A 13,516-nucleotide genomic window follows, 5' to 3' on the forward strand; every position below is an offset into this window, starting at 1 on the left:
GAGAAATAGACCATGGCGGGAGGGTCCAGTTCCTGGCAAGTGAGAGAGCAGTGGAGCACAAAATTGGAACTTTTAGAAGTCTTCTCCACTGAGGGATGTCACTCCAGAGACGAGACTGAGTGGGGGATGGAGCTCTCATGGGGACAGTGGGTCTCAGGACCTGTGGGGACACAAAAAGACCAGGGGTGTCTGAGTGTGGCAGAGCTCCTGGTATCAAGTGGGGAAGTTGGCTGCAGAAATGGAGCCAAGAGTGGGCTCTCAATTCTGGATTACCTTAAACTGTGATTCAAGGCAGAGTTTGACCACTGCTCTTCAAGAAGTGACCCCACAAGTGGCAGATCCAGAGAGACTCCCTCCTTCCTCCTCTGGGAGCAGCAGCATGGGAGCATGCTGCCAGAATCTGCTGGGTTTGAAGACTCCAAACAGGGCTGTTTGCCAGAGATAGAAACACTAGGCCATAAGCCAGATGAGTATGAAGTGCAGACGGAGATGAGGGAGTTGGGAGGGATTGACTGCTCTTCTCTGAGGGCACATTGAGGAGTGGGGCCCTGAGCTCTCAGCTCCTCTGGCACCAGAGATTGGGAGCCACCATATTCATTCCTGCCCTCCCAAGCTGTACGGAAGACGTTCAGGGAACAAAAGCTCCTGAGAGCAAACCCAAGCAGGTTACTTAGACTGGCCCCAAGCAAGGTGGTGCAATTCTGCCTCAGGCAAAGACATTTGAGAATCAGTGCAACAGACCCCTCCCCCAGAAGATCAGCAAGAACATCCAGCCAAGAACAAGTTCATTGATCAATGAAAACTGCAGAACTCCAGAGCTGGGGGAAGCAACACATAGAATTTATGACTTTTCCCCATGATCCTTTAGTCTTTCAAAGTTAATTTTTAAAATTTTATTTTTTTCTTATTCTATTTTTAAAAATTTTTCCTCTTTCCTATTTTAACGTTTTAACTATTTTATATTACCAATACCTTTTCAAAAATCTTTTAAAATTTTCACTGTTATAGTCATATTTTATCCCTTCATTGTATTTATCCTTATTTTTTGTATACACATATATTTTTTTTCTTTAAAATTTTGGGACACAATTTCTTCTAATACATCAAAATATACCCTAAATCTAGTGAATGGCTTTTTTCTAGTCTCCAGCCTGATCACATTCTTTCCTTTTTTTTTTTCTTTTCTTTTTTCAACCAACTTATCTTATAAATTACTTTTATAGAATCTTTTTAAATTTTCATCTTTACATTCATATTCCATCCCTTCATCATTTACCCTTATTTTTGTATATATATAAGTTTTTCTTTCTTTAAAATTTTGGGAAGTAGTTTATTCTAACTGACCAAAATATACCTAAAATCAAGTGTGTCACTCTGTTCTATTCATGAGTCTAATATATATATTCCTATTCTTTTTTTCCCCCTTTCTCCCTTTCCCCCGTTTCTTCTTCCCTGGGTTTTGGGTCTCTTCTGATTTGGTTAGTGTATATATTTTTCTCAGCTTATTGATACCCTTTTAGTATTTTGTTATCTCATTCATCTATTCTTATCTGGATAAAATGACAAGGTGGAAAAACTCACCACAAAACAAAACAAAACAAAAAGAAACAAGAGGCAGTACTGATAGCTAATCAATACAGACATTAATAATATGTCAGAAATTGAGTTCAGAATTATGATTATCAATGTGCTAGCTGGGCTCAAAAAAAACATGGGAGATATTGGAGAATCCCTCTCTGGAGAAATAAAATCCCTTTCTGGAGAAATAAAAGAACTAAAATCTAACCAAGCTGAAATAAAAAACGTTATTAATGAGAAGCAATAAAAAATGGAGGTGCTTACTGCTAGGATAAATGAGGCAGAAGAGAGAATCAGTGATAGAGACCACCCAATGATGGAGAATAAAACAGCTGAGCAAAAGAGAGACAAACAACTACTGGACCATGAGGGGAGAATTTGAGAGATAAGTGATAACATAAGATGAAACAATATTAGAATAACTGGGATCCCAGAAGAAGAGGAGAGAGAGGGACAGAAGGTATATTGGAACAAATTATAGCAGAGAATTTCCCTAATTTAGTGAAGAGAACAAGCACCAAAATCTAGGAGGCACAGGGAAACCCCCTCAAAACAATAAAAATAGGTCCACATCCTATCATCTAATAGTAAAACTTACAAGTTTCAGTGACAAAGAGAAAATCCTGAAAGCAGTTCAGGACAAGAGGTCTGTAACACAGTGTTAGAAATATTAGATTGGCAGCAGACCTATCCACAGAGACCTGGCAGGCCAGAAAGGACTGGCAAGATATATTCAGAGTACTAAATGAGAAAAATATGCAGCAAAGAATACTATATCCAGTTAGGCTGTAATTGAAAATAGAAGGAGAGATAAAAAGCTTCCAGGACACTGGAAAGAAAAAACTAAAAGAATTTGCAAACACAAAATGAGGAAATATTGAAATATTGAAAGGGGACCTCTAAGCAAAGAGAGAGCCTAAAACTAACAAACCAGAATGGAACAGAGACAATATACAGTAACAGTCACCTTACAGGCAATACAATGGCACTAAATTCATACCTTTCAATAATTATCTGAATGTAAATGGGCTAAATACCCCAATCAAAAGACACAGTGTGTTAGAAGGGATTAAAAAAAAAAAAACACAACGAACAAAAAACAAAAAACAAGACCCATTGATATTTTGTCTCCAAGAAACTCATTTTAGACCCAAAGACACCTCCAGATTTAAAGTGAGGGCTGGAAAAAAAATTTATCATGATAATGGACATCAAAAGAAATCTAGGATTGCAATCCTTATATCAGATAAATTAGATTTTAAGCCAAAGACTATAATAAGAGATGAAAAAGAACACCATATCATACTTAAAGAGTCTGTCCAACAAAAATATCTATGTCCCTAACATAGGAGCAGCCAATTATATAAACCAATTAATAACAAAATCAAAGAAACACATTGACAATAATATAATAATAGTAGGGGACTTTAACACCCCTGTTACTGCACTGAAATGGACAGATCATCTAAACAAAAGATCAACAAGGAAATAAAGGCTTTAAATTACACACTGGACCAGATGGACATCAGAGATATATTTAGAACATTCCATCCCAAAACAACAGAATACACATTCTTCTCTAGTGCACTTGGAACATTCTCCAGAATAGGTCACATCCTGGGTCACAAACCAGGTCTCAACTTGTACCATAAGATTGGGATCATTCCCTGCATATTTTCAGACCACAATGCTTAGAAACTCTAACTCAATCACAAGAGGAAAGTTGGAAAGAACTCAAATACATGGAGGCTACAGAGCAACCTACTAAAGAATGAATGGGTCAACCAGAAAATTAAAGAAGAATTAAAAAAATTCATGGAAACAAATGAAAATGAAAACACAATGGTTCAAAATCTGTGGGACACAGCAAAGGTAGTCCTGAGAGGAAAGTATATAGCAATACAAGCCTTTCTCAAGAAACAAGAAAGGTCTCAAGTACACAACCTAACTCCACACTTAAAGGAGCTGGAAAAAGAACAGCAAAGAAAGCCTAAATGAGCAGGAGAAGAAAAATAATAAAGATCAGAGCAGAAATCAATGAAATAGAAACAAACAAACAAACAAACAAACAAAAAACAGTAGAACAAATCAATGAAACTAGTAGCTGGTTCTCTGAAAGAATTAGTAAAGAAAAGAGAGGGGACCCAAATTAATAAAATCATGGATGAAAGAGGAGAGATCACAACCAACACCAAAGAAATACAAATAATTATAAGAACATATTATGAGGGGCACCTGGGTGGCTCAGTGAGTTAAAGCCTCTGCCTTCAGCTCAGGTCATGATCCCAGGGTCCTGGAATCAAGCCCCACATCAGGATCTCTGCTCAGCAGGGAGCCTCTCTCTCTCTGCCTGCCTCTCTGCCTACCTGTGATCCCTGTCTATCAAATAAATAAATAAATAAATAAATAAATAAAATCTTTTTTTTTTTTTTTTTAAAAGAACATATTATGAGCAACTCTACACCAGCCAGTTTGACAATCTGGAAGAAATGAATGCTTCCTAGAGATGTATAAACTACCAAGCTGAGCCAGGAAGAAACAGAAAACCTGAACATACCCATAACTAGTAAGGAGATTGAAGTAGTCATCAAAAATCTCCCAACAAACAAGAGCCCAGGGCCAGACAGCTTCCCAGGAGAATTTTACCAAACATTTAAAGTAGAATTAATTACCTATTCTACTGAAACTGTTCCAAAAAATAAAAATGGAAGAAAAACTTCCAGACTAATTTATGAGGCCAGCTCTACCTTGATCCCCAAATCAGACAAAGACCCCATCAAAGAAGAATTACAGATCAATATTCTTGATGAACATGGATGCAAAAATTCTCACCAAAATACTAGCCAATAGGATCCAACGGTACATTAAAAGGATTATTCACCATGACCAATTGGGATTTATTACTGGACTGCAAGATTGGTTCAACATCCACAAATCAATCAAGGTGATACAATATATTAAGAAACGAAAGAACAAGAACCATATGATACTGTCAATAAATGCCAAAAAAGAATTTGACAACATACAGCATCCTTTCTTGAACAAAACTCTTGACAGTGTAGGCATAGAGGGTATATATCTCAATATCATCAAAGCCATTTATGAAAAACCCACAGTGTATATCATTCAGGAACATGGCAGGAACATGGCAGGGATGTCCACTATACCACTGCTATTCAACATAGTACTAGAAGTCTTAGCGTCAGCAATCAGACAACAAATAGAAATAAAAGACATCCGAATCAACAAAGAAGTCAAACTTTCACTTTTTGTAGATGATATGATAATTTATGTGGAAAACCCCAAAGACTCCACTCTAAAACTGCTAGAACTCATACAGGAATTCAGTAAAGTGTCAGGGTATAAAACCAATGCACAGAAATCAGGTGCATTTCTATACACCAAGAGTAAGACAGAAGAAAGAGAAATTAAGCAGTTGATCCCACTTATAATTGCACCCCAAACCAGAGAATACCTAGGAGTAAACCTAATCAAAGAGCCGAAGAATTTGTATTCAGAAACTATAAACTACTCATGAAAGAAATTGAGGAAGGCACAAAGAAATGAAAAAACTTTCCATGCTCATGAATTGGAAAAATAAATATTGTGAAAATGCCTATGCTACCTAAAGCAATCTATACATTTAATGCAATCTCTATCAAAATATCATCAGTTTTTTTTCAAATTAATGGAACAAAAAATCCTAAAATTTATATGGAACCAGAAAAGATCCCAAATAGAGGAATGTTGAAAAAGAAAGCCAAAGTGGTGGCATCGCAATTGCAGACTTCAAGCTCTATTACAAAGCTGTAATCATCATGGCAGTGTGGTACTGGCACAAAAACAGACACATAGATCAGGGGAACAGAATAGAGAGCCCAGAAATGGACCCTCAACTCTATGGTCAACTAATCTTTGACAAAGAAGGAAAGAATGTCCAATGGAAAAAAGACAGCCTCTTCAATAAATGGTGTTGGGAAAATTGGACAGCAATTGGACAGAAGGATGATATTTCACTATTTCCTTACACCACACACAAAAAGATACTCCAAATAGATGAAAAACCTCAATGTGAGACAGGAATCTATCAAAATCCTTGAGGAGGACAGAGGTGGAAATCTCTTAGATCTCACAGCAAATTCTTCCTAGAAACACTCCCAAAGGCAAGGGAAGCAAGGGCAAAAATGAACTGTTGGGACTTTATCAAGATCAAAAGCTTTTGCACAGCAAAGGAAAAAATCAACAAAACCAAAGAACAGCTGACAGAATGGGAGAAGATATTTGCAAACGACATATCAGATAAAGGGTTGGTATCCAAAATCTTTAAAGAACTTATAAAACTCAATACCCAAAGAACAAATAATCCAGTCAAGAAATGGGCGGAGGACATGAATACACATTTGTACAAAGAAGACATCCAGATGACCAACAGACACATGAAAAAGTGCTCCACATCACTTGCCATCAGAAAATACAAATCAAAATCACAGTGAGATACCATCTCACATCAGTCAGAATGGCTACAGTTAACAAGTCAGGAAATGACAGATGTTGGTGAGGATACAGAGAAAGGGGAACCCTCCTACACTGTTGGTGGAAATGCAAGCTGGTGCAGCCACTCTGGTAAACCACATGGAGGTTCCTCAAGAAGTTGAAAATAGTGCTACCCTAGGACCCAGCAATCACACTACTGGGTGTTTACCCTAAAGATACGAATGTAGTGATGTGAAGGTGCATGTGTATCTGAATGTTTATAGCAGCAATATCCACCAACAGATGAATGGGTAAAGAAGATATTTACACACACACACACACACACAAACACACACACAGGAATACTATGCAGTCATCAAAAGAAACAAAATCTTGCCATTTGCAATGATGTGGATAGAACTAGAGGATATTATGCTAATCAAAATAAGTCAATCAGAGAAAGACAATTACCACATGATGTCTCTGGCATGAGGAATTAGGGAGGCAGGGCGGGGGGCTATGGGGAGTAGGGAGGGAAAGAATGAAACAAGATGGGATGGAGAGGTAGACAAACCATAAGAGACTCTTAATCTCAGGAAACAAATGGAGTGTTTGTGGGGGGTTGGGGGAGAGGGATAGGGTGGCTGTGTTACGGACACTGGGGAGGGTATGTGCTATGATGAGTGCTGTGAAATGTGTAAGCCTGATGATTCATAGACCTGTACCCCTGGGGCAAGTAATACATTATATGTTAATAAAAAAATAGACATAAGTGGAATAGGAGACAGGGAAACAATAGGAAAGATTAACAAAATTAAGAGTTCCTTGGAAAGAGAAATGAAACTGGCATTTAGACTAACAAAGAAAAACAAAAAAGGACAAATAGAATTCTGAATGAAAGAAGAGATATCACATCAGATTCCACAGAAATACAGTCATAAAAGTATGAACAATTATATGCCAGCAAACTGGACAACCTAAAAGAAATGGATTACTTTTCAGAAACATACAACCTATCATGACTGAAAAAGAATAAATAGAAAATCTGGGCAGATCAGTGAGTAAGGAGATTGAATCAATAATAAAAAACCTCCAACAACGATAAATCCAGGACCAGCTAGCTTCATTGGTGAACTCTACCAAAAATTTAAAGAGGAATTAACACCAAACCTTCCCAAGCTCTTCCAAAACATTGAAAGGCAGGAAACATTCCCAAATTCATTTTTTGAGGACAACATTATCCTGATACCAAAGTCAGATAAGAACACTACAAGACAACTATTAGCCAATATGCCTGATGGATATATATACATAAAAATCTCAGTACTAGCAAATTGAATTCAACAACATATTAAATGATCATATGCTATGATCAAGTAGGATTTACCCTTGGGATGAAAAGATGTTTTAACATATGTAAATCAATAAACATATCACATCAATAAAAGATAAAAATTATGTGATCATCTCAATAGATGCAGAAAAAACATTGACAAAACTTAACATCCACTTATGATAAAAACCCTCAACAAACTGAATGTAGAAGGAATGTACTTCAACACGATAAAGGTCATATATGACAAACACACAACTATTATAATACTAATGGTAAAAGTTGAAAACTTTTCCTCTAAGATCAGGAACAAGACAAGAATGTCCACACTTAACACACCTATTCAATATAGTACCTGAAGTCCCAGCCAGAGAAATCAGGCAAGAAAAAGAAATAAAAGGCATCCAAATGGAAAAAACAATAAAATGGTCTCTGTAGATGACATGATTGTGTGTATAGAAATCCCTGAAGACTCTACCAAAAACAAAACAAAAAACAACAAAAACCTGTTAGAATAAACTCAATAAAGTTACACATTACAAATTGAGATACAAAAATTAGTTATATTTTATACACAAAAAATGAATTATCTAAAAATACATAGATCTAGTTTAAAAGGCATCAAAAACAAACAAAAATATTTAGGAATGAATTTGACTAAGGATATGAAAGATCTCTACACTGAAAAAAATAAGACATTGATAAAAGAAATTGAAAGAGATACAAATAAATGAAAACATATCCTGTTTTTATAGATTGGAAGAATTAGTATTATGAAAATGTCCATACTACTCAAAGTCAACTTATAGATTCAATGCAACATCTTTCAACATTCCAATGACATTTTTTACACAAGTAGAGAAAACAATCCTAAAATTCATACAGAACTATGAAAGACCCTGAATAGCTAAAGCAATCTTGGGGCGGGGATGGAGAAAAAAGCTGGAGGCATCATGCTTCTTGTCTTCAAACTGTATTACAAAGCTAGAGTAATCAGAACACTTTGGTACTGGAAATAAAGTAAACATAAAAACCATAGAACATGGAACAGAATCAAAAAACATAGAACAAAATCAAGAGCCTGAAAATAAACCCATGCTTATCTGTTTAACTAATACTTCATAAGCAATACTGAATGGGAAAAAGATACATGTTTTCAATAAATGGTGATTAGAAAAGTGGATATTTGTATAGAAAAGAATAAATGGATCCCTATCTTTCACCTCTAAGAAAAGTTAGCTGGAAATGGATTAAAGACTTAAGTGTAATTCCTAAAAACAACAATCCCTGAGGAAGAAAATAGGGAAAAACCTTAACATGTTGGCGATAATTTTGTAGATACAGCTTCAAAAGCACAAGCATACAAAGTGAAAATAGAAATATGGGACTACATCAAAATAAAAAAATCTTGTATATTGCCAAGGAGATATCATCAAAGTGAAAGACAAGCTACAGAATATAAGAACATATTGCACAGCATATATCTCAAGGAGTTTATATCTAAAACATAAAAGTAATTCATATGATTATATAATAAAAGAATCCATCTAAAATGAAACAAAAGATCTGAATAAATAGTGCTCACCACCATCAGTCATCAGGAATATGCAAATAAAATCCACAATAAGATATTATCTTATACCTATTAGGATGGCTTTTTAGCAAAAGGCAAGATATAACAAGTATTGGTGAAGATGTGGAAAAAGGGAATCCTTGTGTACCATTGGTTGGTAAATAAACTGATACAACCATTGTGGGAACAGTATGGAGTTTCCCCCCAAAATTAAAAATAGCGTTATCATATGACCTAGCAACCCCACTTTTGGGTATGTGTTTGAAGGCAATGAAATCACTATATTGAGATATCTGCACCCCTCTCACATATTTATTGCAGCATTACTTATAATAGCCAAGGCATAGATACAACCTCAACATTTAATGTCAGGTGACCACTGGATAAACCTTGGGCCAGTATCCACTGGATAAACAAAACATCACACGACCCCTTCCCACCACACGAATATTATTTAGCTTTCAAAAATGAAATATTTGCCAAAACATGAGTGAGACGTAAAGTTGTCATGCTAAGGGAAACAAGAAAAATAAAGACTGCATGATCTCATTTATGTGTGGGATTTGAAAAAACTGTACTTATAGAAACAAAATAGATTGGTGGTTGTCAATAGAGAGAGTTGTGGGAGATGAGAGAAATGGGTGAAGCGGATGAAATGCTACAAACTTCCAGTTATTAGATGAGTGAGTCCTGAGGATGTAATGATGACTAAAGTCAACAATACTATATTGTATGCTTAAAAGTTGGTAAGAGGATAGATCTTAAAAGTTCTCACCACACATACACAGTAACTATCAGATGTGATTGATGTATTAAATAACCTTGTGGTACTAATTATTTCATAATACATACACATACCAAACCATCCTGTTGTACATCTCAAACTTATATAATGTTAAATGTCAATTACATCTCAAAACTTGAAAAAAAAAGAATGTTGTGCAGTGCAGCAAATGGTAAGTCCTTAATATTAGCTATTGATATGTTGTAGGAAAACAATTTCCAGCAAGAAAATATGTCTCAATTGTCGTAGAAGTAGCAGTTTTGGTATGTGGAATTGGAAATTAAAGAAACTAAGCAAACATATACTTTAAGGAAGATGAATGTAAACTCGAGATTCAAGAGAAACAGGGAAATGAAGATATGTTCTTACTTTTCTAAAACATTCTTAGCCCCACCCTTTTTTTCTTACATCTTGGTTTCCAATATTTCAAGGAGCCAAGATATACTGCCTCTTTAAAGAAAATTAGGACTTCTCCATCTAGGTTGGCAAATGTGGGCAGGTTCTCTTTTATTTAATAACTGGACCTAGACAGATGCCTGGTTTAAAAATAAAATGAAAAAAGGGGAAAATCTGAATATTCAATACTCACTGAAAATGACAGATTTGGCAGACTAGATGTGAATGTCTGAAGCCAAATGTAAGGTCCATGTGTTCCATGGGTCCTTTTGTTTTTTGAGTAGGACTGGGAAATACTGTGGTTATGAACTATTTTCTAGGGAATTCAAGTGGTAGAAAGGTAAAGTAGGTGATTGAGGCCAAAGCATCTTTGTTAGATTTGTCTCTAAATTGATCTTTGGGTTTAAGAATCAAGACTGGACTGAGACACATGAAAAAATGTTCATCATCATTAGCTATCAGGGAGACTCAAATCAAAACTACATTGAGATACCACCTTACACCAGTTAGAATGGCCAAAATTAACAAGTCAGTAAACAACATGTGTAGGACAGGATGTTGGTGGGAATGCAGGATGGTGCATCCACTTTGGAAAACAATGTGGAGATTCCTTAAGAAATTAAAAATAGAACTTCCCTATGACCCTTCAATTGCACTACTGGGTATTTACCCCAAAGATGCTGATGTCATAAAAAGAAGGGCCACCTGTACCCTAATGTTCATAGCAGCAATGGCCACAGTTGCCAAACTGTGGAAAGAACCAAGATGCCTTTCAAAGGACGAATGGATAAATAAGATATGGTCCATATATACAATGGAGTATTATGCCTCCATCAGAAAGGATGAATACCCAACTTTTGTATCAACATGAATGGGGCTGGAAGAGATTATGTTGAGTGAAATAAGTCAAACAGAGAGAGTCAATTATCATATGGTTTCCCTTCTTGTGGAGCATAAGGAATAACATGGAGACATTGGGAGATGGAGAGGAGAAGTGAGTTGGGGGAAATTGGAGGGGGAAATAACCATGAGAGACTGTGGACTCTGAGAAACAAACAGAGGGTTTTTAGAGGGGAGGGAGGTAGGGGTTGGGTGAGCCTGGTGGTGGGTATTAAGGAGGGCACATATTGCATGGAGCACTGGGTGTGGTGCATAAACAATGAATGCTGAAATACTGAAAAGAAATAAAATATAATGAAAAAAAGAAGACAGGACTGAGCTTTGAGGTACACTGAGAGGAAAGACATCCCATTTTCAACTGAAGTATATGGCTATACACTGGGAGGCATTGCTGATAGACATTCTTGCCTAGGATATTTCTAAGAAGTTACATCTTGATCCAAACATTGGGGTCTTAGATAAGAATGGAGATTTGTATGCCAAACATTACATCCAAACTCAGTAATTAGGACATTCCACACTTAGATCATTCTCTTCTTAGCATTGGTACAGAAAGAATGCTCCTCTGAAATGTATTGCTTTTGCTGAAATTTTTCAACTTATACTCAATTACTTGTACATTCCAGTGATTCTACTGGTAAAAAAAGAAAAACATTAGAATCTAATTATTATATTTAAAATTTACTTAACTCATTCAGATATTCATTCATTCCTCTGCCTTTATCCATAAACATTTTGAACAGTTAATAATCAGAAGAGACTTTACATGAGAGACTTTGGACTCTGAGGAAGTAACTGAAGGTTTTGGAGGGGACGGGGGTGGGAGGTTTGTTGAGCCTGGTAGTGGGTATTGTGGAGGGCACGTATTGCATGGAGCACTGGGTGTGGTGCATAAACAATGAATTCTGGAACACTGAAAATAAATAAAAAATAAATAAAAATTGAAAAAAATAAAATAAGAGACTTTGTCTCTTTCTAAGAAGTTTTTGGTAAAGAATGTACACTTTTAACATTTAAGACATCTGTGACATTGTTGTGTCTATCAAGCTCTTAAGAAATACAATCCCTATGATTTCTTTTCTCCCCACTGGAGTTTGGAAAGTGCCTTATACTCATCAATTTTTAGAATAACACTCTAATCATATATGGGCATAAAAAGGACATTTCTTGGTCTTTAATAACTATGGCTGTAGTTTGTAATGGCACTTCTGTGGATAGAGTGAGCTAGCTGCTATTGACACAAGTATTTTCTTTACATATCAATTGAGACTTTTTTTGGTTAATGGGTTCTTACAATCTAATTAGATGTTTGAAGACCATGATTTATTTTGATGCAATTATCCAATTGATTTGTTTGCTATTTCCAGCTTCTTACATCCAGTATACCAATATAAGAACACCTCACCTGATGCCAAAGATAACAGACAACTCAGCAGAACTGGCTGCCTTGACAGTGTATCAACAACAGAGTTGATCCGGCTCCTGATGATTGGGTTCATTTCAGCAAACCCATTATTAAATTTTTATTAGCCAATGATGAATAAACAGGTTTGGAGCTTTCCTCTCCCTCTTTCTATCTTATTTTGTATAATCAGCATTGTGTGGAAATTTTGTTTTTCTGGTTCCACATTAGTATTTTCAAAGTAAAGTAGTCAATAAATCTTTATAATTGACTCAAATTGTACGAGGACTACAAGCCAAACATAGAGGTCTATTGACGTGTTTTACAAAGTTGAGATCGAAGCCCATGAGCTCAAGCACAAAACCCTGGTTACTGGGACTTACAAAATATATGATGAATTCAAAATAAAGAAGTTTGGCTCTGGAGAAGTCGTGGTGGTAGTGTGACCTGAGAAATATTAACCAGATAGATTGCTTTTGAATAGAGACCTACATAAAATCAGTGATGTATTATCTGACATATATAAACACATGTAATCACAGAGGCTTTGGGTCTTTATAAGGCAATGCCAAAGAAATACCTCTTCCCACATCAGAAGCATTTCAGATGTCAATACTCTACTAATTTCAAAATATTAGAAAACAAGATATTAAAGTGGTGAGAAAGACCATTATTTCTGAATCCATTTATTAAAACTGAATAATTTCAACAAGGATAGACTTGAGGTAGGGACAGTATAAAAGGTAAGTTATAATACAAGATCCCACATTCTCTGATAAAAACCATATCAGGACCTTAAACAAAATACCTTATTGGTTAATTTGACAGTGAAGAAATACACTAACAACCACTATTTGTATTATCTTTGTACCCTTTATTTTATTTGATTATTGTAGACATTCTGTATTATTCCTGTATTAATCACAGGTAGTAGTATTATTACTAACCCATTTTAAGGATTGGGAAATAAGGCTGGGAAATAAATGACTTACCCACAACCACCCAGCTACTACTAAGTGGTAGTGCTAGAATTTGAACCAAAGTTGTGTGTATGTGTGTGTAGAAAACATCTTTTTT

The 13,516-nt window shown here is 35.8% G+C and overlaps 1 long non-coding RNA gene across 1 annotated transcript in view; it reads left to right on the top strand.

Annotated features, from left to right (window-relative positions):
- LOC116575183 overlaps positions 1-12,587 on the top strand; it is a 45,266-nt gene extending 32,679 nt beyond the window's left edge. Inside the window, exon 3 of the long non-coding RNA XR_004279639.1 lies at positions 12,405-12,587. This is a non-coding gene — a long non-coding RNA (uncharacterized LOC116575183). The remainder of the gene's footprint in view (positions 1-12,404) is intronic.
- The last annotated feature ends 929 nt before the right edge of the window (positions 12,588-13,516 follow it).

This window comes from Mustela erminea, chromosome 16, assembly GCF_009829155.1.
Source record: "Mustela erminea isolate mMusErm1 chromosome 16, mMusErm1.Pri, whole genome shotgun sequence".
Classification (NCBI taxonomy): Eukaryota; Metazoa; Chordata; class Mammalia; order Carnivora; family Mustelidae; genus Mustela; species Mustela erminea.